This window comes from Lissotriton vulgaris, chromosome 6 (assembly GCF_964263255.1).
Source record: "Lissotriton vulgaris chromosome 6, aLisVul1.2, whole genome shotgun sequence".
Lineage (NCBI taxonomy): Eukaryota > Metazoa > Chordata > Amphibia > Caudata > Salamandridae > Lissotriton > Lissotriton vulgaris.
In genome coordinates this window covers 1340657732-1340684511 of record NC_141694.1, presented here as the reverse complement: position 1 = coordinate 1340684511, position 26780 = coordinate 1340657732, and the positions used below count along the sequence as shown (strand labels likewise).

Genomic DNA, 26780 nt, shown 5'->3' with positions numbered 1-26780 from the left:
AGTGTCGCAAGGGCCTGCCCCATCCACTTTCACCGGTATGTAACTGTTACCACGGATTTTTTACAACGCATACCATTACAACGGATACTATTACAACGCATGTCATTTTACAACGCATACCATTACATCGCATTACACTACAACGCACATACTATTACAACGCATACCATTACATCGTAAGTTTAATTATTGGTAAGTTTATCTTTTTTTATAAACATTGGGTTTTGGGGTACAGGGGTATTTTTAGGTTTTAGGGTTGGGTTTGGGTTTTGGGGTACAGGGGTATTTTTAGGTTTTAGGGCTGGGTTTGGGTTTTGGGGTACAGGGGTGTTTTTAGGTTTTAGGGTTGGGTTTGGGTTTTGGGGTACAGGGGTATTTTTTGGTTTTAGGGTTGGGTTTGGGTTTTGGGGTACAGGGGTATTTTTAGGTTTTAGGGCTGGGTTTGGGTTTTGGGGTACAGGGGTATTTTTAGGTTTTAGGGTTGGGTTTGGGTTTTGGGGTACAGGGGTATTTTTAGGTTTTAGGGCTGGGTTTGGGTTTTGGGGTACAGGGGTATTTTTAGGTTTTAGGGCTGGGTTTGGGTTTTGGGGTACAGGGGTATTTTTAGGTTTTAGGGCTGGGTTTAGGTTTTGGGGTACAGGGGTATTTTTAGGTTTTAGGGCTGGGTTTGGGTTTTGGGGTACAGGGGTATTTTTAGGTTTTAGGGCTGGGTTTGGGTTTTGGGGTACAGGGGTATTTTTAACCTATTTTTACAAATAATAAAATTAAAATTAATTTAATTAATAATTTTAATTATTAAATATATAACAAATATTTAAATTAAATAATACATTAATACATATTTACATTATATTTTAAAATTATTTATTATTATTATATACTTACCTATACTTACGTTGTAATGGTATGCATTGTAATAGTATCTGCGTTGTAGTGTTTTGCGTTGTAAAGGTATGCGTTGTAAAATGACTTGCGTTGTAATAAATCCGTTGTAATGGTATGCGTGCTAAAAGTGCGCGTTGTAACATCATATATCCACTTTCACCACATAGCAGCCAGTGACACCACTCAATCTGAGTCAGGGGGAGTACAGGACCGTGCCCTCCTGTCTCTTCAATAGATTCTGCCAGGCATGCACTACAGAGTTGACAGAGTCAAGAATGTAAGTCATCCTGAAGGGAGCATGAAAGAGCAATAGCAGAAGCGGATTGGGTGTGCCGCCACCTTTTCGATCACCATTTGTGGAGGGCGCATTTCATTGTGAATCCAGTGAAAAGCATGGGAACCCTGTGCCACTCTGTAATATAGCTCTAAATCTGGAGCCCCCAGTCCTCCCATAGAGTATGGTTGTGTGAGAATGTCCCATTTGACATGTGGCTGTTTTCCTGCCCGAGCCAGTCTCACTAACAGAGAGCGAATTATCTTAAACATGTGCCCAAGGAGCAAGATTGGGATATTTAAAAAAAATAAATCTAGGGAGCACCACCATCTTCATAAGGGATATGCGTCCCAATAAGGACAAGGGACGGCGATCCACCCATCTACGGTTTCCTATAGGCTCCTAATTGCTTTGCCATAGTTTTCACTAAGAACCAGCTCCGAGTCCGTGTGTACCAGTATTCCTAGATAACGGATCGGGTCTGAGGTTCACCGATGGGGGTAGTCTAGACGATGGGTACCATCGCTAGGGATAGAGGATAAATTGTTGATTTAGCCCAATTGATTTGAGTCCAGACAATTCCCTGTATCATTCCACCTCATCTAGGATCGAGGACAACTTAGTCCCCGTATCTCTGACATACAAAAACATTTCACCCGCATATGCTGACACAAAAAGGATATATTTAGGCAATCTAATCCCCCTGTGGCAGTGGTATTTTCTTAGGGCGCATGCAAGATGCTCAGCCACTAAGGCATAAAGCGGTGGGGACAACGGGATCAGCAAACCAGTCTTGCAATGCTTTTTCCAGTGGCCAAACAAGGAGTGAAGCCACAATCCACTCTCTGCACCACAGATGAAGACGCTGATGATGTAGCCTAAACATATATTCAATCCTGCTCTGCACCAAGCCACTTTACTACTGAAACAGGTAGTATGGGCCCTGGCATTGAAAGACTGAAAGACTGTGTCTTGATTACACAAAGATAAGCCTGCTAGTTTGAAGTTAACACTTGCCAGCGGAAACTACTTTTGCTCAAGAATTGAATGATGTAACCTACAAGTTACCCTACATGGTACTTGTTTAGTAACGTCGCACCTATGGCTATTTATTTATACTACATCACTGAAGAAACTGGGGCACCTGCAGAGTTGGAATAGGTAAGCTGTAGATGGTAGGGAGCTTGAATGCTCAACTCTGCAGCTGAAACACCATTAATGTGTGTAGTATTGTGGTTTTCTGCAACATTAAAGCCCTACCGTTTAAATAAGACAAGCAGTGGATTAGAAAGTTAAATATTGTGCCTGTTGTTTGAATGTTTGAGTTCTTAGTCTCTGCCCCATACTACCTCCCTGAGAAGCCTTTGATATATTTTCCTCTTTACCCATGGAGTCAAGAGTACAGAGGGTGTACTTAGCACAATTTGCAGATCCATGGTAGGACTGATCCCAATACACCAGAGGGAAATGGCCCTCCCCATCATGGTTGTGGTCTAATAGCCATGTCTACCTGTGGCCCGCCAAATGGGATCAGACAGCACCTACTTTTGAATAATCTGTAAACATGATTGCAGACCCTATAGACACCTTTTGATAAGGCCATTGCTACAGTACAGTATAAATTCTGCGAGGATATTGATGATTGGTACGAAGGACACATCATGTTGTCAGATGATCGGCAGAGGAGAATATTCCTAGGTGAATTGAGCTGGAAGAAACAAAAGGGGTAATTGTAAGACATCTCTGTAAGGTAAAGCAACACTCAGATTTAAAACTGTGTAAAGACTTTACTGGAAGGGGGAAAATAACTCTTTCAGTGGATCAATGAGGTAGAGCTCAGGAAATCCCCTATCAGTCCCACTAGTATCACTCAAGGCTTTTAGAATGGAGTTTAAACAAATAGCTGCCAAAACAGTTGGAGATATCTAAGAGGCTGATGCACCTAGAGCCCTCAAATCTTGGTCAGGATTTAAGTGTTGTAAGCATACATTTCGAACCTAAGTGCATGCTACTTGATGCGAAGACAAAGGCTCAACATAGCTGTAACAGTGGTTAGGGAATACACAGGATTTATAAAGAGCCGCCACTAAACTCAACATTCATGGCATGCAGGAGAAAGTAGGATGACAATGAAGTATCAAAAACACCAAAAGAATGAGCTTGTCCACAGTGATCCATTAGAGATAGTAAAACAAAAGGGAGTGGTTGATGATGACAAACACATCTGACAGACAGTTGCAGGCTTTCCAGCCCTAGAAGCAGGTTAAAGTTAGTACCCCTGGGCATCCTAAAGCCCAAATGATGACTGTCATTGCAGTTGCCATCTTCCAAATTGACATGCATACAACTGCCTCAATAATTGTAGTAGCTAAAGGAGGGAGAAAGATCTACAGCATGCAGGATCGATGCAATCCAAAGATGGAGAAGACTAAAGAGGATAATTAGTTCTATAAGACACGCATTGGGCAAGGTTCAAGTTAATAATCTGATTTCACTTCTTATCCCCTAACTGGACCACAAAATATTTTTGTGGGCTTGACTAATTCGCCTACAAAATTGTCTTGCAGGAGATAGCCTCTAAAACTGCAAGAATGTGAAAGAGAGTGACAGACAGATTGGATCATGGTAAGAACAAAGCCATGGCTACAAGATCTGAAATTCTCTTCTGAATGTTTTGCTGTGATTGATGGGAAATTGTTTGAAATGATTAGAAAAATACCAATTCCTGGCAATTCAATCATATTCAGTCATATGAAGTCTGAGTTAAATTCAATAAAGGATCCGCACATTCAAAATGTAATTTTAGTCATTATCAATAATCTGTGCCATGTTAGTATCACTGAGCCAGTTGGTTAAAAACCCTCTAGTTTCATCAGTCGAGTGTTTATCTTCGTTTTGATATAATGTTTGATAATATTCTTGAAAGCAATTGGCTATCTCTTTTTGAGTGGTATATTTATGTCCATTAAACTCAATACTTTGAATGGTGTTACGAGATTGAGTTTGTCGAGTCTTTAAGGCAAGGTGTTTTCCTATTTTCTCCCCCGTTTCGTAAATTTTATTTCGATTGGTTTGATAAATTTCTGCTGCTTTTTGGGTTAATTCATTGTTTATCTCTGCCTTGAGTATTAACATCCTTCTTAACGTGTCCTCAGCCTGTTCTCCGTAACGTAGTTGATTGGCATGGGTAAGTTCTAATTGTGTTAGTCTATTAAGAATTTGTGCGTGAGTTTTTTGTCGTTCTTTTTTCTGGCTAGCGACATAAGTGGCAGTCTCTCCCCTTAATGCCGCCTTAAAGCTGTCCCATAAACTATTCCGTGATGCACTATATTGATTTAATTCAAAGAATTCTTTTGTCCATTGTGTTATATGTTCTATATATACCTGATTAGCCAATAACTTACGGTCAAATGTCCATTGTGGGTATTCTCTATTGAATCCCGGTATTTCTACTAAAGCATAAATAGCGTTGTGATCATATATTGTCTTGGGTTCTTTAAAGGCGAGAGAATTCTGAGCAACATCAGCAGTTGCAAAGATATAATCAATACGTACATACTTTTTGTGAGGGTACGAGAAATAAGTGTATCCTGGGTCTCTACTATTTTTTATAGTCCATATATCCAGAAGATTGTGACTCTGAATTAAGTTTACCACTGCTCTGTATATCTTTGGCTTCCGGCCAGAGTACTTATAATGACCCTGATAAGACTGAGATTGACTAAATGTTAAATTAAAATCTCCACAAAGAATTAAAGTTCTTGGCCACAATGCTAGTTCTGATTCAAGTTCTATGTATAGTGTAGGGTCGTCAATATTTGGCCCATAGACAGAGCAGATGGTTATGCCCAGAGCTAACTGAACAATGACCCATCTTCCATGATTATCGGCTTTTTTCCGTATTGGGGGACCTAATCTTGTTTTTGCTAATATTGAAACCCCTCTAGTTTTTGTGGTTTGTTTTGTTGTAGCTAATAAGTTATAGCCTGGTATTTTTAGCTGACTAATCTCTCCTATTGGAATGTGAGTTTCTTGTAAACAAATAATATCCCAGGAACTGTGGGAGGCTAATTGCGATAATTGAGCTCTCTTTCCTCTGTCGTTGAGTCCTGCCACATTCCAGCTGCCAATGTTCAGCTTTCCCATTTGTTTATTTTATGCTTTACGTGGTGCTTATCTGACTTAGTTCCTTTAGTATTTACGACCTTGCTCATTTTGTGTTTTCCCCCTCCCTCCCCTCCCCCCCCCTCTCACCCAGCACCTCCTGGTTCCCACCCTGTCCCCCCACTGTCCTTTCCCCCCTCCCCCTCCCCTGACCTCCCAAAAAGAGCAAAAAGACTCCATAAGAGTCTGTGATGATGGATTAGCATATTCCCACCAGAGCTAACGAGGCATGCAATCAGTGACTTATTCTAAAGCGATATAAGAATAAGAGAAATAGAGAAAGAAATAGTGAAAATGTGGTATAGATGAGTAAATATAGCTCCGTAGAAATTAGTATAGATATATCTTAAACAAATATCTTAAGCAAATAATAGAGCCAACTGAGTCAAGGAAAAAATCACATGACTCGAATAATATCCCCATATCATTGTCCAGTTATGCTTTCTATGATCTTTCATAGGCTCTCAAGATACTCTTTGGCCTTGATCTCGGATGTAAAAAAGTTAGTTTGACCCTTGTAAATTATTTTTAGTTTCGCTGCATTGTTCAAATATACCACAGCATTTTTCTCCTGGAAGGGCTTAATAAGTTGTCTGAGACGCCATCTTCTTTCAACTGTCCATTGACAGAAATCAGGGCGTACAAAATAGGATATGCCATCTTTGATCCGGTGCTTATCAGGTGTAGCCTTCTCTGATATGGCTTGTCGCAACAAGAAGTTCCCAAAATATACGAGAATTGCTCGTGGATATTTGCTTGTGGTGGTTGTCGCTTTTATGGATATAGGAATCCTATGAGCTCGCTGCACTTCATAGCTCCAATCCCATGTGCTAAGTTCAGGAAGGGTATCACGAAATAGTTGAATGATGAAAGAGCGACAGTCTTCACCCTCCATTTTCTCCGGTATCCCCAGAACGCGTAAGTTGTTTCTACGGAGACGATTTTCGTAATCTTCAAGCTTCCACCGGATATCCTGAAGCTGTGTTTCATTTGCTTCAATACGTTCATTTGCAGCAGCCGCTTCTGTTTCATTTATGACAATCCGATCTTCGATGTCATTTAGTCTTTCAGTAAAAGCACCCATTGTCTTTGAGAGCTTGCGAATCACGGTCTGGACCTTCTGTAGACCAGCTCGAGCTTTACGACTGTCTTTGGATGTCTCCTCCCGATGCGAAGCTATGGCCTGTAAAACTGTTTCCATCACTTGTGTCAGAGTAGCTTCTGAAGACTCTGTCTGTTCTGCAGCTGGAAATAGTGCTTTTGTGGCCGGGATCTGAGGGTGATTAAGGGTCAGAGCAGTTGGAGTGTAGTCCCAGGACAGCTCATTAGCTCCGTGATGTGCAGCTTTCTTCTTTTTAAGTATAGTTCTTCTTCTTTCGCGTCGTTCTTTTGGAGGGTTATGGTCTGATTCTGAGCTTATGTTAGTGTCTATATCATTTTCACCTTCATCTAATTCCTCAAGTTCATCAGTATCCTCGGACCAACTAATGTCTTCTGAGAAGGAGAAAAAATCAGTTATATCTCTATCAGCTTCCAATACCGCATTAGAGTCTGCTGGGTGATCAACATTTTCCATCACATCGTCATTTAATGTTATTTCTTGGGTTGCTAGACGTTTTGCAGCCTCTACCGACTCTATGGCCTCTGCAGCTTCCTCTACAGGCTCTCTCACCCTGTGAACAGCCCCTTCTACATTCTGCTGAGGGTCATTAGTGATTTCTTTGTTATTGATATTATTATCGTTGTCAGGTAAAGTGGAATCTTTGGATAGCCCAGCAGTCTCGGAGTTATTGATATGATTTTGATCATCCCCATCATCCACAGTATCAACCACAATGACGGGAGTTGGAACAGGCGTGCTTATTCGACTCACCAGGGGGTTAGTAATCTCTACCAATTCACTAGCAGTGTTGCCAGCCCCCTGATTATTTAGAGCTGGTACATCAAGAGAAGCAGGTATAATATGAAGTGTCTGGCTTACCTTCATTAATACAGGTACAGATCCGTTAGTTAATAAGTCAGTTGTAAGCCCTTCAGTTTGTTCAAGCAGCCCAGCCGGGTCTGATGCTTGTTGCTCATTGCTTATCTTTGTTAAGTTCGCCTCGTCTGTCTCCTCGAGGCTGCTTCCAGCTGTATTTTCCGGGTTCTTCTTGCCATTGCCTTCCACAGCCTTTTCAGCTACTAAGCTAATCCCATCTTCAGTGGATACGGGGGAGAGCTGAGCTTGATTGTTTTGTTGCAGTTGGAGTGATTTTGGCACTTGTTTCTGGCCGGCTGCACGTTGCAACATAGTAATCACTGTTGCAGGCTTTGTAGATAAAGGGACAGCCAGAGTTTTGCTTGAGACGGTTCTTCGAGTGGGTGTTCTATCAAATACTGTTTCAGTGCATTCATGCTGCTCACCCCGAGTAGTACCTCGTCTAACCCCAGCTTCTTGGTCTCGTATTGCATGCCGTGCTGCCCTTGTCTTGGCAGCTGCAGAGGCAACGGCCGCTGCGTTTTTCGGGGCCATTGTCCCCTGTAGGCAGTGTGAACACAGTGTGTTGGTGAAATCGGCGGAATTAGCGGAGTGCTTCGTAGAATGACTCTCAGCTTCTGAAGTCAAGCGTGAAGGTCCGGCGGAGTCCGCGGAGTTCCGCCGCCGTGAAGCCCAGTGATCTTCTGCTGCAGGGCGGCTGCCGGCTAGCAGCCGCAGAACCGAGTAGCCGATTACCGAGGTGAAGAGGGAGAGCGTCGCCTTCGCTGGGATCGGGCGTTCTGCGGGTACGTTCCTCGAGCAGTCTCCCTCCGTTGTCATCCGTGAGGCAGAATCCAGGCACAGCATCTTTTTATTATTCCGTGTGAATACGTTTTAATTCCCTTCTGAAGAAAAGTACCTCGGCGTTCTCATGTTCCATTTCCAGGTTAGTGTAGCAGCATACCCCGCAGCTCTGGTAGGTGGCTGCTAACAGCGTCTAGCCTGACGCCGCCATCTTTGCTCCAAAGATTATTGATAATGACACAAAGAAAGAACTAGACAAAGAAATTACACGTATAGAAGTAGAGCTGGCAATATCGGAATTAGCTGCAGGTAAAGCAGCAGGGCCCAACAAGATACCCCTAGACTTATATAAAATACTAGGCAAAGTAATAATCCCATTTCTCCACGATTTGTTTTTGGGTGTTCAATGGCATGGAATCCCCCCGGAATCTTGGAAACAAACAAATATTGCTGTTTTCAAGAAGAAGGATAAACCCCCGGAATTAACAACCTCATATAGACCGATCTCACTGATTAACTCAGACTCTAAAACATACGCCAAAATATTCGCCAATCGCTTGGGTAAAATTATTGAAAAACTGGTATCTCCCTGGCAACATGGGTTTATACCAGGCAAAAGTACTACCGACCATACACGTAGAGTTATAGCCTTGTTTGATATAATGAAAGTAGAGAAAGGTCAGATGTCGCTAGTCCTTCTGGACGCCGAAAAGGCTTTTGATCGGGTCTCATGGCAATTTCTCTGGGAAATACTAGCCTTCAATAACATCGGCCCGGGATTCATAAAATCAATTAAAGCCCTTTATGTAGATCCAAGGGCAAGAATTCTGACAGGGGGCTGCGAATCTGAAAATATTAAAATCCAGAGAGGTACGCGACAAGGGTGTCCGTGCTCCCCACTTCTATTCGCACTGTACATTAACCCATTAATTATTAAACTACTAACTTCGCCAGCGATAACACCCATAAAAACCGGCATCTATAATACTAAAGTTCTTGCATACGCCGATGATGTTGCGGTCTTAACAACCAATCCCACGGAGGCCTTAGCCGAAATAGAAGCAATTACTAAAACATTCGGCCTCTACTCAGGGTACTCACTAAACCAAGACAAAACAATGGTAGTATGCACTGATAATACAGTATACATAAGCCAATTTAGAGTTAGAAGTGCCAAATATCTAGGAGTTAACATCTCGTCTAATACTCACGATATTAACATTTTAAACTATGATCCTCTAATCACAAAAATAAAAGCTGATTTACTCAGAGTAAATAATTTACATCTTTCTATAATTGGTAGGAGCAATTACATCAAAATGACAATCTTCCCAAAGATACTTTACCTCTTTCGGGCAATCCCTATTTTATGTGATAACGCTACCATCAAAAATATAAATCAAATTATATCATCATTTATTTGGAGCTATGGGAAGATAAGAAGAGCATTACCTAAATTAACATTATCAAATTTGAGAGGAGGTCTAGCGATACCAAATATAACTTACTATATGTGGGCAGCTATACTACAACAAATGACTTTTCTAACAACAACCAGATGTAATGATCAAAACAGACCACCACATGATATACCCTCTATATATGAAATAACACTAGGAAGCACTGCTAGAGGATTATTACTAAAACAAATTGAGCCGTCATATTTCAAAAAGATAACATTTAAAATTATAACTGATGCTTTTAAAACTTGGATCTGCAGTATTAAAATGCTTCAAATTCCCAAATATTCGAAATATACACCCCTATGGCACAGCTCAGTAATACCTCAATGATAATATAACCAAACGATGGGAGAATCTAGGTATAGTAACCATTGGGGACTTTTTAAACCAAGATGGAAGAATAACATTTGATGAATTGATCGTTAAATATCAAGTATACCCTTCTGAATATTTGAAATTCATTCAAATATATACATCACTAAAACAATATCTTACAAACATAGAACTAAAAACGATACCATTCATAGACTTGATGCAAAAAAAGTCAACCAGAATTAGCAACATATATGAGATCCTTTTGAATAATCACCCAGATGACATAGAAAAAATAGAAACCAGCTGGGCGAATAAACTCAATAATCCAAATGTTGACATTGACATGATTCTGCAGCTCTCTGCCAAAGCTATACTAGCCAGCAATCTTAAAGCTCAGATCTATAAAACAGTTTACAATTTATATCACACACCATCTAAATTATTTTCCTGGGGTAAGATTGAACATGATAAATGCCCGAGATGTGCACTTAGCCCTGCAAACCTGTTACATATGTTTTGTGAGTGCCCTAAGTTAGATCCAATTAAGGAAAGCATCATAAAATTTTGGACAGAGATATTCGGTCACGAAATCAAAACTTCATCAACTCTGTTCCTACTTGGCTATGATAGTTCTTTAGAACTCAATAACCCAGAAATCTATACAACTTATATAGGCACTGTCATATATAGAATTATTTTAGCAACTCATTGGAAGGATTCTGGGGCCCCAGTATTTCAGGAATGGCTTAATAGGCTACTAGCTATATATAAACAGGAAACGGCCATCTACAAAGCTAGAGGGAAAAAATCTAGAATATATGGGGAGTTGGTTTGGTCATCAGTCGCTAGGTGGTATGAGCGACAGAGGGACTAAAATTATCAGTTATTTTCGCAAACTTACCATGGGAAGCATGATTATAAAAACTCTGAGAATGGAAAAATTTTATTTGATTATACGACTGCCACATTTTACGTGTATCTTATGCTAATTCTATATTATGAAAATCTTAGAGGTCATTTTTTTTTCTTTTCTGTTTCTTTTGCTTACTAATATATGAAATTCAACATTTGTTTGACCTTGTATTTCTCGAACATGCTCTAATAAAATATTAAAAAAAAAAAAAAAATGTAATTTTAGGCCACTTAACAGGAAGAGTTGATTAACTTAAAAAAGGATGAGCATAACTTGAGTCAGTAAATAAAAGAGAGGGGAGAATCATGCTACTCACCCCTTATCCCCTAAGATGATGTAAGAACCCCTGTTGTAATAATTGCAGTGTATTAGGGCTGTCAACAGCATTATAGACTCCGGGTCTAAGCACTGCACTGGGCCCTGCCTACACAATCACTCACATGAATTAAAATGTTTAACGGAAAATTTGTGTTACATTCTGGCCTACTTGGGGCTCCTATGCTCATGGGGCCCCAGTGCAACATCCCAGCGTACCCATGCGTTAAGACGGCACTGAGTTTAGTGCCCACTGATGTGTTGGTTTTCGATTTAGTAACATAGAACCAGGCGGGCAACAGAGAGTATCAGGCATATAAATGGTCCTAAACTGATCTGTTGGAAGGCAACACCATCTGTGTAAAGTGCTAATTATAGCTTCGCCCATGAATGATCTAAGCACATGCCTAATAGATGCCCGAACCATTCAGCAAATACTTTGGCAGTGCCATAGATACTAGTAGTACAGACAAGAAGGTTTGTGTGATTTTGAGAGACGAGGGGGATACGGATACATTCACATTTGAGCTCCCCCTTTCTATTACATTGTGTGATTTTGAGAGACGAGGGGGATACGGATACATTCACATTTGAGTTCCCCCCTTTCTATTACTTTTGGTTACATAATAACAAGGGCCTTATTTCAATGTCGGTCAGAAAGCCTCCAACCACTGGTTGTAGGTTTACCTACCAACATGGAAGGTTTACATTCTGACAGACGATTTGCAATGTCAGTGGGTGGAGTGTAAACCGGCAGGGGAAACCGACTGGCCTCCGATGGACACTAGGAACTGGTCGGCTAGATAGAAAAGGCTCATAATCTGTTAAGGATGGTGTTTCGCCATAAGGAATATGATGTTTGTTTCCGATAGCCTTTCCATGATGGCTTTTCCGACATGGAAAGCCTGTTGGAGAATGACTTTGGGGGCCAATAGCAGGGCCCCTTTCCCCCTGGCCCTCCGGTTAAGCCCCTGGGCTTCACATTCCTGCACTGTGTGGTTGCTTGGCACACGGTACACGAATGTGCGAAAACTCCCATTGTACAATGGAAGCCTGTGCTGCGGGCAGTTTCAGACCACCTTACAAGCTTCCATTGTATAATGGAAGACTACATCCGCACCATGTGCAGTTGCATCCTAATAGCAGTACCAGGACTGCCAACCGTAGTTTGGTCGGTTCGGCATCAGTGGTGATGCCGATCGGAAACAACTCCAACCGACATCGTAATGAGGCCCCAATATTTTAAGCACTGATATTGTCTGAATTCGACTTAAATTTGCCTTTTAGGACATTGTTTTCTGAACTTGTTTTGGTTATTTGGGTGCTATTGTGTTGGAGTTATTGATATATGTTTTTGATAAATGCTCTATTTGTTGTGGGCGGTTCCACTGACAGTTTATTTGGTTAATTCTTTGTGTACTATTGGTCTCTGGATTGTAGTGGCATTTTGGGAGTTGTTTACTATAAGTAATCTGGTTGAACATCGTTTTGAAAAATGTTTGGAAAATAATTATGTAGACACTACCGACAAATCATTTCATACAACTTTAAATTCCAGTTGTAAGAGCATCATTGCATTGAAGTTGCACATTTCTCCTAAAGGTACTTGAATGCCTCATCCAGTGCTCCATTTCTCTCTTCTTCACTTCTGAAGTTCACATTGCTTTACAGCTACATTCCCAGGAGTAGCAGGATACATAATACTGAGGCTGTTGCAAATTTTTCAAAAAAGAACACAGTGCCTCCACAGTACGTCATACTACTCTACATTGCACTCTAGGGCATAGCTATCAATGATGCAGCAGGTGCAGTGGCACCTGGGGCGTGGGAGGGGGCAGATTATAACTGTTTTTACTACATCACTAGGGATTAAGGGTAACAGGGGGTACAACTTGTTTAATTCTGTGAGCGTAAACACACAAAATTACCTAAGAATTCCACAAAATCATGCTTGAATTATGCGAGAAGAGTAATCCTGCATTTAGTGCTATTTCTTAGTGAAATAAAGCACTCTTGTGCCCAAAATTAAGGTGAGGCTTCATTTTGTACTAACAAATAGCGCTAAATGGAATAGAACATGCATAGTGAGATTGAGAGGCACTCAATAAACGTGCTCACGCTGTAGGATTTTTCTCCTCAAATTACTCATATCTAAGGGAGTAGTAGCAATTCCGTAAATATCAGTAATTGTGCATCAAAGACTAATGCAGAGTTTCTGAAATTACTCTGATTACTCAGTCATAATCGAAATTTCTGACCGAGCATAGTTAAGATTTTGTTACTGCATTAGGTCCCATAGTACTCAGTTTCAGCCTCTGATTTGAATAGAACATTCCTCATGAACGCATAATCATATGCAGTTCTCCCACCAGGAATAAACAAATACACTCTTAGGGCCAGATTCACAAAGATTTCATCGTCAGGCAATGCGGCTTATTGTTAAAGTACGCATGGCATACACGGCCGGACTGGGAACCAAAACCAGCCCTGGCAAACAACTCGGCCGGCCCCGGGGGTTGGGAACTGGAGGGTGCTAGTTGGAGGCATCACTCCTCTCTCACCACTGCTGCTGTTACCGGGCCCGATATTCCAGCTATGTTGTAAAACTGCCCCGGTAACAAAAATTCCTCCCCCCATCCAAAACCAGCCCCCATCCAGATGTACCACCTGAGAAACTCCTGGTGCTCGCTACGGCCAGTCCGGCCTTGATGGCATACTCTTGGAATTAAGGGGTATATATTATCAAGGGATTTAGCTCCACTTTTTTGGCTTTAAAAGCCAAGAAAGCAGAGATAAAATTATCTCCCTATCAGCAACAGGGTGCTAACACGCAAATTTGCATGTTAGCACCCTTTTTCTCCACGCTTCCCCTTGCATCTCTAATGAGATGCAAAGGGGGCGTTCCAGAGAAAAATAATAGGAAAAATGTTGTTAAACGACATTTCTCCTATTATCAAGGATTTCGCTAACCCTGTTAGTGATTAAAAAAGGAGCGCTAACCGCGGTTAGCACTGCTTTTTTTACACCTGGTATTTTCCTGACTTAGCCATGATATCCTTTGGAAGGTGGATATCATGACTAAGTTTGTGACCCCCCCTATCATCAAGCTAACGCCAAACTTCGAGAGATTATTGTTGGTTTTCCAGCGATAATCTCTCAATTGGCAGTTAGCGTGAGGATTTTTATCACTTCTGAGATAAACCTTGCTAATAGCAAGTTATCTCTGCGATAATTTCCGGCGATGATTAGCGTTAAAAAATTTGTTGATAAGCATCATTAGCGATAATTATCGCTAAACATTGGTAATATTCCCGTAAGTTTTTAAGCATGTATGCTATAAGAGTTTGTGACAGCAAAACCTCTGTGAACAGTTAACCCAAATACCAAAGACATTGGAAAAGGAACACTCCTAAATTTGCACCTAATTTTGGCAAAAGATTTATGAATATCTGGAATTTTCAAAGTTTTTCAGGACTACTCATGGGAAGCTGTTACAGTCCTAGTATTTCCTTGGTCGCCACTGTAATACGTTTATGAATTTTGTTTCCTCAGGAACAAGTATGGTTGTGTATATTTTCTTGTGCACTAAGTTATGAGTGAGTGCAAACGTACTTGCTATCTTTCCTTTCTAGTTTTAGTCCATAGGGAAATGATTTGAGTGTGGAGAAAGTACTTCCATGCCCCTTTTCCAAACTGATGTGAGAGGGGTTTCTTCCCATTCCCACACAGGAAATTGATTTCGTTCTGGCCATGTCAGAAGCAAATCTTTGACTGTTTCCAGGGTTGGACTAGAGCGAGAAAATGTTTATTGGTGTGAACCGACTTTCTAGGGCATCCTCATTTTGTAACATTCACTTTCCACCCATGAAAGCAAAAGAAATCTTTTAATGATATCACATAATACTGAGATAATAATATGTTTGACTAAATTTGTTTCCAAATTCAAATTCACCATATTGTAAATTGTGTAACTGAATTTGCACTTGTAAGTCGATCCATTTGCTTAGGCAACTTGAACAAATATGTGTAAATGTTTTTGACAATTGAGACCATCATGTGTAAAGCACTGCTATAACATGCTGCCCTCTTCCCAAATAGCTTCTCTGCAGCTTAAATGTACTGTTTCTATACAAGCCCTGATTGTGAGAGAACCGGATGAGGTTGAGATATTTATTGCACCCAGGAAACTATGTGGTGCAGCATGTACTTGGTGTACTAAATAGCTCCAATTTCGAATTTACTTCGTGAACACGGGTAATAATGTATAAAATGTGGCACTTTCAGCACCAAATTCTGAACACATCTTTTCAACTTGTAAATTTTGACAGGTTTGACCTGAAGAAAGTCATAAAGGGGAAACTTGAGGGCGTGCTATCGTTACCACACAACTTATGATTCCAATCCCAGCGAGAAGAGGAGTTTGCCCCGGGACTCCAATTTTGTGTCTCACTTGGAATCGGGGCCCTACTCTATATTGACAGTATCTGTTCTGCAGGTTAGAAGCAGTTTATTGAAAGAAGGTAAGAATTTAAATCTTCTTTTCAGCCTTTTCTCAATAGTAAACACCAAGAAACCTTAAAACATCTATAAAACCTGTAGTTAAAAACATTTGATTGTAAAAGAATGCATTCATTAATTATACTTGGGATTGCTGGTGTAAATATTCATAACAGCTGTGAAGATCAAATGTTGAGATCTGGCTTGACAATACATCTGTCTGTAAAGCATGTTGTTAACAATTCTTTAAAACACACATGGAATGGACTATGGCACCACCAGCAGGATTACCCTCTCAAAACAGGCTATTGGCCAATAGTTCATGCCTTTAATGTGATAAACAACATTTGTAAATGGTAGTCATAAAGGTGTTGTCAGCTAGTGTTTATATATGTTGCCACAGAGCTACTGGCTTTGCCATTGCTTGTTACTTAAATCCAATACACTTTCCGTTCTTCCTCCGCTTACCTGCGTAAATCTGTGTTGTGTATGCCTCACAAAGAGATCTTTAAAAAAAATTTGTGAGTGGCAAATTATGACATCTTTCCTATTTGTATGAGTTGAAGGTTGTGCACAGGAAATAATCACCTTCCTCCCAGGGTGCCACTCTAAAAGAATTTGCTGGACAAACCTAATAGGTAGTGGATTTCACAGGAGGAACGGCAAATGATTAAAATATGTAAACATAATCTGTAGGTCCAAAATGGAAATGATTACATTGGAGACATCCTAATTTAAAATCGTAAATGAATGTCACATTTAATAAATGCAATGTTCTTGACACATTTATGTTCCAGGCATTTGCAATTTTAATGCAGGGCTGCCTTTTCAACAGTGTTAGGTATTTCAGGTCCTTCTGCCTGTTGCTGTATGGCATTTCATGAGTCATTTCATGAGTCAAATTTATAGTTTATGGAAAAATATGTAGTATGAGGCATCTGGGGACCTTATACACACAAAAATGACTAGGGAAGACCCGTCGTATGCAAATCAGTACTGATTTTGCTCTTCATGGGTCCAGCCTATCCTAACCTGCCAGACAAAGCCCCCTGTTTAAGGGACCACAAGCAAACCCAATCGGTTTCTGCCTTATTAGCCTCGTCAGTGATGTATATTTTGGATCCTGTGGTGCAGAGCGCAAGATATATACATCTGGGCATACCCCTGACCCCTTAAGGAATTACATAGTACATGCAACAGATGGGAGAAAAACGTGCAAATAATGTAACCACTGGAAGTCGCTCGGGGTAGCATTCCAACCCATCATTTTTTGCCCACTGTGGCACTGTAGACAAAGGCCCATTTTATGCAAATTCCCATCCTCATTCTAAGTAAGGAACAATTCCCAATTTTACCGGTATTGGAAATAACCAGCTGAATCAAAAGTCTGAGCAGTTCTGTAAATAGACTTGTGACATTACCACACACTCTGGATACTAGAAGGATATATTTTCCAGATATATCCTAGTGAAAGAGCCCTGAAAACAGCATGGTCATTGGGAATTATCTCTGGAAATTGTTGCTATAAAACTAGTTTTCCCTGTGATTCCCAACTCCAAAGGGCATTCGTTGATAGGGTATATTTTCACCTCAGGAATACAAATCCCAATGGTTTTAGGGTGGACAATTATCGCTGTGGTATTATTGAAAAACGGAGTTTATTACCCTGCTTTATATGTATGTAACAGATTCAAACACTCAATTAATGGCCAAGATGATGTTGACACAATCTCAGATAATAGACGGGATAGAGAGATCAAGTGCAAGCTCAGGATCGGGGATGGTGCTAATCCTCAAAACCAGATGAGGCAATATGTCCCTAAATTGCACCCCAATACAAAAGATCAAATAACATTTCATAAATAAACTATCTGGATTGAAGAACAAATGTAAAACATGAAGGTTTATTAAGAAAATTTCAAGAGCATTGCAGAACAGAAAAGTAATAGGTAATCAGTTTGCATCGGAAATAGCATAAGGCTCTCTCTCGATCAAAAGCAGCAATGGAAATTATATGAAGTCAAGGCAAATCATTTTGATACCAAAGCATGAGACAAACCAACAAAGGTTTACTCTCCAAAGTCAGGGAGTTAGAAGACTGCCTCACCTTAAAAGGTATAGTTTAAATAGACATTTCCACTATAGGAGTCAATGGAAATCGCACAGTCAGCATAGGGCAGAGGTCTCCACACTTTTTCATGCTGAGCCCCACTAAGCAAAATGTTTTGAGTTCGGGCCCCCCTCTAAAACATTATGGCAAGGAGTGGGGGAGTGGGAGGTACATGGCTGCATGCAGGGAGCGGGGCTTATGAGATGATTTCAGGAATACATTTTTTGTAGCTTATGAACTGCACTAAATATGAGACTTTTAGAACAGCAAATGCATCAAACAAAAACAGATATTATCACAAACAAACTGCTCCCCATAATTGGGGTGTTGTGAGGCCCTCCCACTCTTTGACCCCAATGCACCTATACCTGCTGCACTAAGGATAACTGCAGTCCTGAGTAGCAGGCTATCTCCTCTGCATCTTTCACATGTTCCCCACCATGAAGGATCATCACCTCAGTCCTAATACTTGGGCCCTAGTCCTGCTGTATCTGCTTCCTTAATGATAACCAGCAGTGACCACTTACACACTTGGCAGCAGTACCAGCTTCACAAGTGAATGTCCCTTTTTAAAAAAAACACTTATAGTGTCCCTTTCTTTGGGGTATCTCTTTGAAGAAGCTATCTGTGGCCATTTGTAAACACAAAAATCAGTCCCCATACAGTGCTCCCTAGTCTGGGCCTTTTCTATGACAATATCTATAGATCTCGCTTCTTTCCTCCGTCTTCTAGACCATTGCTGTGAGGCCCCAGGGATCGAGAGGATTAGGGCTCTGTATCTGAATGCAACCCTGCTGGCCTTCTACCAGCTTTCATAATGCCCCTGAATTTGAGATGCCTCTGCCTGAAATAGAAGGGTGTGGTGGTAGTGCAGAAAGTTAACAAGAAAAAACAGCCTTCTTACCAGCCATTAATTTATTGTGTCACTTAAAGCCAGGGCCACTGGAAATATGAGCTTCTGCAGCATCAGCGTTTTCCACATAATTATCCGTTTACTGCATTTGCTATATAACATGAAGATTTCAACAACAAAAACTTGATTGTAGCTCAAACAGAACAAAAGCTCCTTAAAGCGTGACAAAGTGTTCTGCAGCCGCGGTCGGTAGTAGGAGTTCCTGGGAGGGGCAGAGTGGGGGGTAGTAATGTATAGATCACAGAGATTAACAGGTAAGTAAACATATAAATAAGTAAAAAAAATTGTTGCGTGCACTGCATCACCAAATTTGATGCAGTGCGCGCAACAGAATTCGTTGCGGCTGGTGTTCTGGAGCAGTGGATGGCCCTTCGCGAAGATTGACTGGTAATCTTGTAGTTTCTTACTGCTGTATTTGGGTGTTAAACTGTTACTAATGAGGTGAAATATTTCCATTGACAGCGTTACCTTGAGTTAAAGTGACAAAATAATGAACGAAAGCTAAACACAAAATGTGCTGAATAATTTACCTTTCTTGCTGCATAGTTTAGTCAAACCTGACGCATAATCTTGTCCTCTTCTGCTGAATAATTCCAGTGGCTCTGAATAAAGCTTCAAGGTGGCAACAATCTATTCTTTTTGAGATGTAATGTAAGGGTGTTATCAGCTGAGATTTGGAATTGTGTAGACACTTACAAAAATGTCTGCATTAGATAGAGTTTGATTACTTATTACTAAAAAGTATATTTTGTAAGAACTTGTTTTATCTCATTCACTGTATAATTTTGCAGCAGCCCGACTTAGAACAAGTAGATACTGTTTTAAAATAATGACTTACATATTCACAGTGCTTTCTGCCACAGGCTGGGACCACATAGCACTATAAACAGGGCCATTGGAATTGTGCGGCAGGAAAAGGCTAAATTATGCAGCAAGGTTGACTAAATTCTGCAGCAAGCAAAGGCGAATTATCATTCATAAAGCTGCATATTTTGTGATAGCATTACTGCATTATTTTGCTATATTTACACTTGTTAACACTTGTTAGCACTGTCCTGGCTTTTATTACCCCTCATTAGTACCACATTAACACCCACATATAGCAATAAGCAACAGAAAGGTGACCAGTCAACATTTAGAAAGGGCCTTTTACTGCAAGATAACACATGTTGCTGTATTTTTAGTTTGAACTAGAAACAAGTTTTTTTTAATCTACAAATTATGCAGTAGATAATGGATTATGTGGCAAATGCGGGAAATCGATAACTATGCACTGTGAGTGCAAGGTGTGCGTGAAGGGTGAGAATGAGGAGTGAGTTGTCTGAATGCAGGGTGCCTTCCCAGACACTTGAAATAAATCAGCATGTTATTGACGGGGCGTAGGGTTTCAGATATAAATTAATCTATTGCTATTGTGGCATTAATCACGGATCAAGGGTGATTAAAATAAATCATGTACTGATCTGCAACAAACTTCCAGTCTTATGATTAGGAGTGCCAGCTCATTAGTTTGATGTCGCAGACGGTACAAAAAGAAACAGTCAAGTAAAGCTCTATTTTCAGTGCCTACTTCGCAAATATAAATAGAAAGCACATGTAATTGTTCCACGGGAGGCAATACACCTGTGACGAGCTCAGCTGAGCTCGTCATGAGCACAGGAGCGCCGGAGCTCATGACGAGCTCAGCTCGTCATGAGCATGGGGGCGCTGTGTTCGCCCCCTCCCCCAGCACAGCGGGCGATTAACCCCTACAGCGAAGGGGTTAAAAGAGCACAAATGAGAGTTTAGGAAGCTGCTACTTGCAGACGGCCATAAAAGAGTAAGGCCATTGCTATTCACAAACTGCACTTCTAAAGTTATTATATCCCCAAAAGATCCAAAACAGTAAATGTACTCCAGCTCAAAACTAGAATAAATCCAGAACCACACAATACCAACCACTGGAAATACAACACCTCTCACAGAAAATAATGGAGGGTGGCACTTTCATGACCACCCACAACAAATAATTCTAAAATTAACTAATTTATTTAAATTTCTTACACATATATAAATATAATTAAGTGTTAAAACAATATATAAATTCAAAATAATTATTAGGTTATTGTAAATATTTTATGTAACCTTTTTCAATTTTAAAATAAATGTATTTTTTTTTAGGTTTCGCCTAATGTTTTGCTCTTAATAGAAATCTTTAAAGGGTCTTACATCCTGCCCAACCTTTTTATTGGTTTGCGTGCTTGTCACTTATTTTTCCTCCATTTCTATTGGCTGTAGCATACTGCTCCTGTTGCTCCTCTTGTGTTTTTCTTATCATTGTCCCAGGGCCCAATACTGTTTTCATCCACTTTTATGGAGCATTTATTATATTTTGTATGCACAGCGCTATTTAACTACCTGGAGCCCTTTTACCACACCACACGTTATTTCTGAGAGCCTCAATCTCCCCTTCTCCCACCTTTGATATTTACTCTGCCTACATGCAAATTAAACTGTATGCTAGGCCAGATCTGCCCCTTCCCTAGAGCACTGGGAGTTCATTCTCTGACTGTAACTGTAGACCCTGGGTTGTACATGCACATTCGTGTGTTAACACTATTAACTTTAAACAGTTTACTTAGACTCGGTCTAGCAAATCAGTCATGCACACCTGTACACTGTGTTCACTTTTTTTGAATTGATAGTTTATGTTTTTCACCTATGCCATGTGATACTCACTTAGCACTGCTGTACTAGGGCTGCCATGGTGGACTAACCGAGGAGACTCACTACTTGATGCCTCAACAGGCTTGCATCCTATTTGCTGATTGCACGGCTAAACGTATCAGTCCACTATTTGCCTAACCTTAAACCCGGTACAAGTATTGTATTGTATTGTAATTGCACTTATATAGTGCTTACTACTCCTAACGAGGTGTCAAAGCGCTTTTTCGGTGAGTAGCACGCTACTCCGGAAACCATTAAGGATTAGTGGAGAATTAGTATTGTGAAAATATGAAAGTAATTTGAGTGGTGGATGTGGTAGTCAGTTATTTGGATTGAGAATGATAGTGAAGGGGCAGAAGAGGTCAAAAGGTTTACATTTATATAGCGCTTGCTAACCCTGAGGAAGTGTTGAAGTGCTTTTTCGGTGATTAGCATGCTACTCTGGAACCCATATAGGATTAGTGGTGAATGAGCATTTAGTGAAAAAAGAAATGTATTTGAGTGGTGGACATGTTAGTCTGTTATTTGGATTGAAAAGGATAGTGGAGGGATAGTAGGGAAGGATTACATTTTTGGGGGTGTTTTTGTGGAGCTCATAGCAGTAAGAGGAAGCTGGAGGGGGGATGAGTAAAAGGGAGGTGGAAGAGGCAGAGGCAGGGATTAGAAAGGTTTGGTTTGGGAGATCAGGATAGTAAAAAGAGGTATGAGATGATGCAAGGAGGGGCGGAGTAGGGAAGAGTCTCGAAAGGTTTATTTGGGGGATCATAGTAATGTAATGTATAGGCATTTATATAGCGCACTACTTATCCGGAGGGTCCCAAGGCGCTTCGACTGCTGCGAAACCCTTCCTGGCTTCCCTGCGAGATGGTCCCTTAATGGGTATCTCCAGGGTGAGACCAGGCATCCCCGGCGGTCTGGTGGGGCCGTTAGTGAAGATGAGGCAAGCTAATGCCCGAGGCGAGAGAATTATCGAGTCCGCTGACCCTGGTCCAGAAACCTGCCGCGCCGGGAATCGATCCCTGGTCCCGGGCCGTCCTCTGCTCTCGGGTCTGCCGCCTCTAACCAGTGAGCCACACTACTTCACTAATAGTATGGAGTGTGGCAAGAATGAGATAGTGGGGCAATGGATATATTGATAGAGGTATAGATTGAGAAATGGGGTAGTGCATTGGAAAGAGTAGTAGAAAGAGGTTTAAGATGAGTCAGAGAGTTGAGGAAGAGTATATATTGAGAGCAATATAGAGTGAAAAATAGGATACTACATTGAATATGCTGAATGAGAAGAAAAGTAATAAATCAGTAAAAGTAATACATATTACTGGCTATGCCACTGAGTGTTGCAGGGTGTAGGTGAGGCTTTTGCATGGTCAGATGCCACACGACCCTAATTTTAGGGAGGTTGGCGGGCTAGTTGTCAGGAGGAGGGACGCTACATAATGAGAGCCCTGTCACGGACGTGCAGTGGACGTGCGCAGTGGGCGTGCAGCCAGTGCGCCAAATGCAAGCCCGTCTGCACACTTCCGCGCCAGATGGAGCCCAGGGTCCAGAACCCTGTCAGTTTGAAGTCCCAAAATAGGTTTACTTACACAGCAGAGGAGCTATTTAAACTATCACAGCGTATCGCGGAACCTTGTAAACATAGGATTAACTTAAAGCACAAGATACCAAAATGCGGTCATTGTGATAAGACTTTAACACTCACAACAACAGTCTAGAATGATGGGGGCAAATTGTGAATGGCTTTAATAAACTGTAGGTCATTGACTAAACACAAATATGAGAGGGACAGGTGTAGTGCTGCGGCCCTGGTGACTGACTCCGGAATCTGGGGATCACGGTTCGATCCCCGGGGCCGGCAGCAGATTAGCCCAGCACCATGTGACTCTGGGCAATAGCTTGCTTAATCTTCCCGATGGCCCCCAGCGCCTAGAGACCGTAACGGGTGATGGTTTGCGCTTTACAAATGTGGATTATTATTATTATCCATGACCTATTGAGGAAAAAATCACTTGACGCTCTATTTTTGACTGAAGACCTGGCTTAGAGAGAGAGCTACCCCAGATGTCCTAGATGCGCTCCCAAATGACTATATGATAGTAAGGCAGGATCAAGAGGGTCAAGTAGGCGGCGGAATTGCAATAATCTATAAATCCACAATGAAGTGCAACATTAAGGAGGCAAATTTAGAAAATTGTGAGGCATTCTTATTTACACTGTCAGCGACAGAAGATAATACCGTAGAGGGCTTCCTAATATACCGCCCACCAGGACCAGTAGCTCAATTCATGGCAAGTCTGGAGGAAAAAGTAGTTCACCCAGCACTTAGGCACAAAAAGTTCCTTATCCTAGGCGATTTGAACATGCATTTTGACGATGAGCAGAACCGGGAAGCAGAATCCATATTCAAGGACCTAATTAAATGAATGAAATGAAAGGGACGCATGTTTACCCATAGGCCTCCCAGCACTAGGCATGAATGGTAATCAGAGACTGAGAGATTTGGGAAACACAAATGTTTTCAGTTGGTTTCGGAAAACAAGGAGGCAGGGTTCCCGGCGGGGATGGAGCGGCAGTACGTTCCAGAGTTTTGCTGTGTTAAGGGAAAAACGTCGGCCACTGCTTCTGGCCCTCTTATTTCTTGGTCTTTCAACTAAGTGAAGTTCGTCCGAGCGGAGTTTCCTAAATGCTTTATAAGGGCGGATAATGGCCGAAATTAATGGTGGCCCCTTCCTCTGCAAGGACTTATGGACGATGCAGAGGGCTTTAAAGCTAACTCTTTATTTCACTGACAGCCAGCGAAGGGAGCGAAAAGCTGGTTTAGCTGAAAGGCACTTTGACATTCGCAACAGTAGTCTTGCTGCGCAGTTTTGGACGGTTTGCAGTTTAGTGATTACTGCAATCGGGGCCCCTAGGTAAAGTGCATTTCCGTTGTCTATCCTTGAGAGTATCAGTGATTGGACTAGGAGTTTCTTGACTTGGGGGAGAAGAGGAAGCACTTTTCTGCCCATTCTAAGCAGGCCAAAGCATGTCGCAACCGTCTTCCTAGCTTCCACCTTGAATGTCAGGTTCTGGTCTAAACAGATGCCTAGACTCTTTATTTTGGTCTTGGGGGCCGGGGCTGGGCACATGCATGCTGGCCACATGGTCCCTAGTGTCTCATTTAGGGGGGTGTCCACGATCATGATCATGATCATGATCTCAGTCTTTTCACCATTGAGCTTCAGATGGGACACGCCCATCCACTTAGAGACTTCAGTTAGGCATGTATTCAGGGCCTCAGGATGTTGTGTAGCTTGGTTCAGTGCTGCGACCAATTGAGTGTCGTCTGCGTAGGTCACCATATGAATCCTGGAAAGGCGCTATGATTGTTGCCAGAGGGGTCATATATACAATAAAAAGGGTTGGGCTCAGCGATGAGCCCTGTGGGACACCACACAACAAAGGCAGGGGTTTGGAGCTCATGTTTCCTTCATAATTCTGGAAGGAACGTCCTTCCAGAAAGAAGCGCAGCCACTGCAGTGCAGTTGCTGCAACTCCTATGTTTCTGAGACAGTGAATCAGGACGTGATGATTCACCGTATGGAATGCTGCACTCAGGTCAAGGAGTATGATGGCTGCCGACCCTCCTAAGTCCAGGATTTTTCTGCTTTCTTCTACCACTGATAGCAGGACAGTTTCCTTGCTTTGTCCTGGGCGGAATCCTGTCTCGGAGGGGTGAAGCAAGCTAAGGGATTCCAGAAAGTTTGAGAGACTGTGGTTGACATATTTTTTCGCAATTTTGGCAATCCCTGGGAGAAGGGAGATGGGGCAGTAGTTGAACTTAGAGCTAAAAGTAGAAACATCAACACACCAAGGAGGACATATCATAGATTCAATCGTCTCTAATTTTATGGAGACGGAGGGGGAAACGCCATGACCAATTCCGTGGTCAGACCGCTTCCTAGTCTCTTTTCCTGTGCCCTCTAATTGACAGAGAATGGAGAAAACGACACAGAAAGTCACAAACAGGAAATGGAATAAATGGAATCCCAATACATTTACCCAGGCACTAATGAAAAACAATATTACACTTGACAATGATGTAAACTTAGCCAATAGCCAACTTGAAACATGGATAAAGAAGGCTTTAGATGAGATAGCACCATGGAACACACAGATATCAAAGAGACATAAAGCATCGGCACCATAGTTTAATGAGATACTGTTGAAAGCAAAAAAAAGAATGCAAGCAGCACAAAAAAGCATGGCGCAAAGACTATGGTAGTAAGGCCAAAGAGAAATATAAAAAGGAATTAAAAAAATATCATGCACTAATTAAGAAAACACGGTGTGATTTCTGCACAGAAAAAAATGTAAAGGACCAGTAATTCCTCGAAAGAAATATTCTCCATTCTGAAGTCTCTTAAAGCACGCAAAAACACAAACCATGATGCAGTAGCCTCCATTGAGAGCTGCAACAAAGTGGCAGAATTCTTCACAGATAAAGTGACTAACATTTATGATACTTTCCCTATGGAAGCACGGCTAGGGACGAATACAACTAGCAATCGAGATACAGAAATCAACGCATCTCTCTTCTTGCGGCTGTTTTCTTGATGCATCTCCATGGCGTGGGAAAAATTTCCACACATCGCTGTGTCGCTGCGAAAACCGTTGCAGCGCCTCTCGCTGCTCCAAGAATTGATGTATCGAGGGATCACAGCTGAAGAGGACCAAAGCAGAGCCGCTCGACTCTGCCTCAATGGTCTCCAACACATCCCTAGATTTCCACGCAACGACCTGTGTGGCAAGTTCTTCCGACGCATCACCCATGGACCAGAACCGTCATGAAGAATCAACGCAGCGCTTTCCTTTCAAAGCAGATTTGACGCAAAATTTCCTCTTCATACAGTGGTATTCTCGCATCACCCCCCCCCCCCAAGGTCTCAGGAGTGTCTCATCTCTTTGTTTTCCGCCGCCGCAGCTGTTTGGCTTTGAAACATTGACACATATACACGTACTTTGGTGAAAAGTCACCCATCCATAGTTTTCCATGGTACAAGTTCTTGAAACCTTTTGAAAGTCATATTTTTAACTGTGTATGTTGGATTTTTGTCATTTTGGTCTCGTTTAGTTTAGATAAAGATACTTTATTTTTTCTAATCTGGTTTGGTGTCCATTTGTGGTGTTTTCACTGTGTTACTGTGAGTGTTGGTACAAATACTTTACATATTGCCTTTGGGATAATGTTTTTATGCTCTTGCCATGCTACAGAGGGGGTGAGCAGAGGTTATCTAACGAGTGTATCCCCCTTACCCTGACTAGAAGCAAGGTCGCTATTTGGACAAAGGTACTACCTCTGCTAACTAGAGAGCCCCATTTCAGTCGCTTAGTGTTGTTTTATGTTGGAAGGCAAGCAAATTGTGGTCTGACCATGTGTCATGAGTCATCATTTGAAAGGTAACTAGTTCTGTATTAGTAAAAA

General features: G+C 41.5%; 1 protein-coding gene across 2 annotated transcripts in view; it reads left to right on the top strand.

Annotated features, from left to right (window-relative positions):
* The window catches only part of GREM2 (gremlin 2, DAN family BMP antagonist), a 612157-nt gene that overhangs the window by 360859 nt on the left and 224518 nt on the right, over positions 1 to 26780 (top strand). Inside the window, exon 2 of one of the 2 annotated variants that reach the window (XR_015296659.1) lies at positions 15419 to 15610. The gene's annotated coding sequence lies outside the window, so the exon portion shown is untranslated. Of the gene's footprint in view, positions 1 to 15418; positions 15611 to 26780 lie in introns of those variants that run through there. The other variant, XM_086927477.1, reaches the window with a different exon arrangement.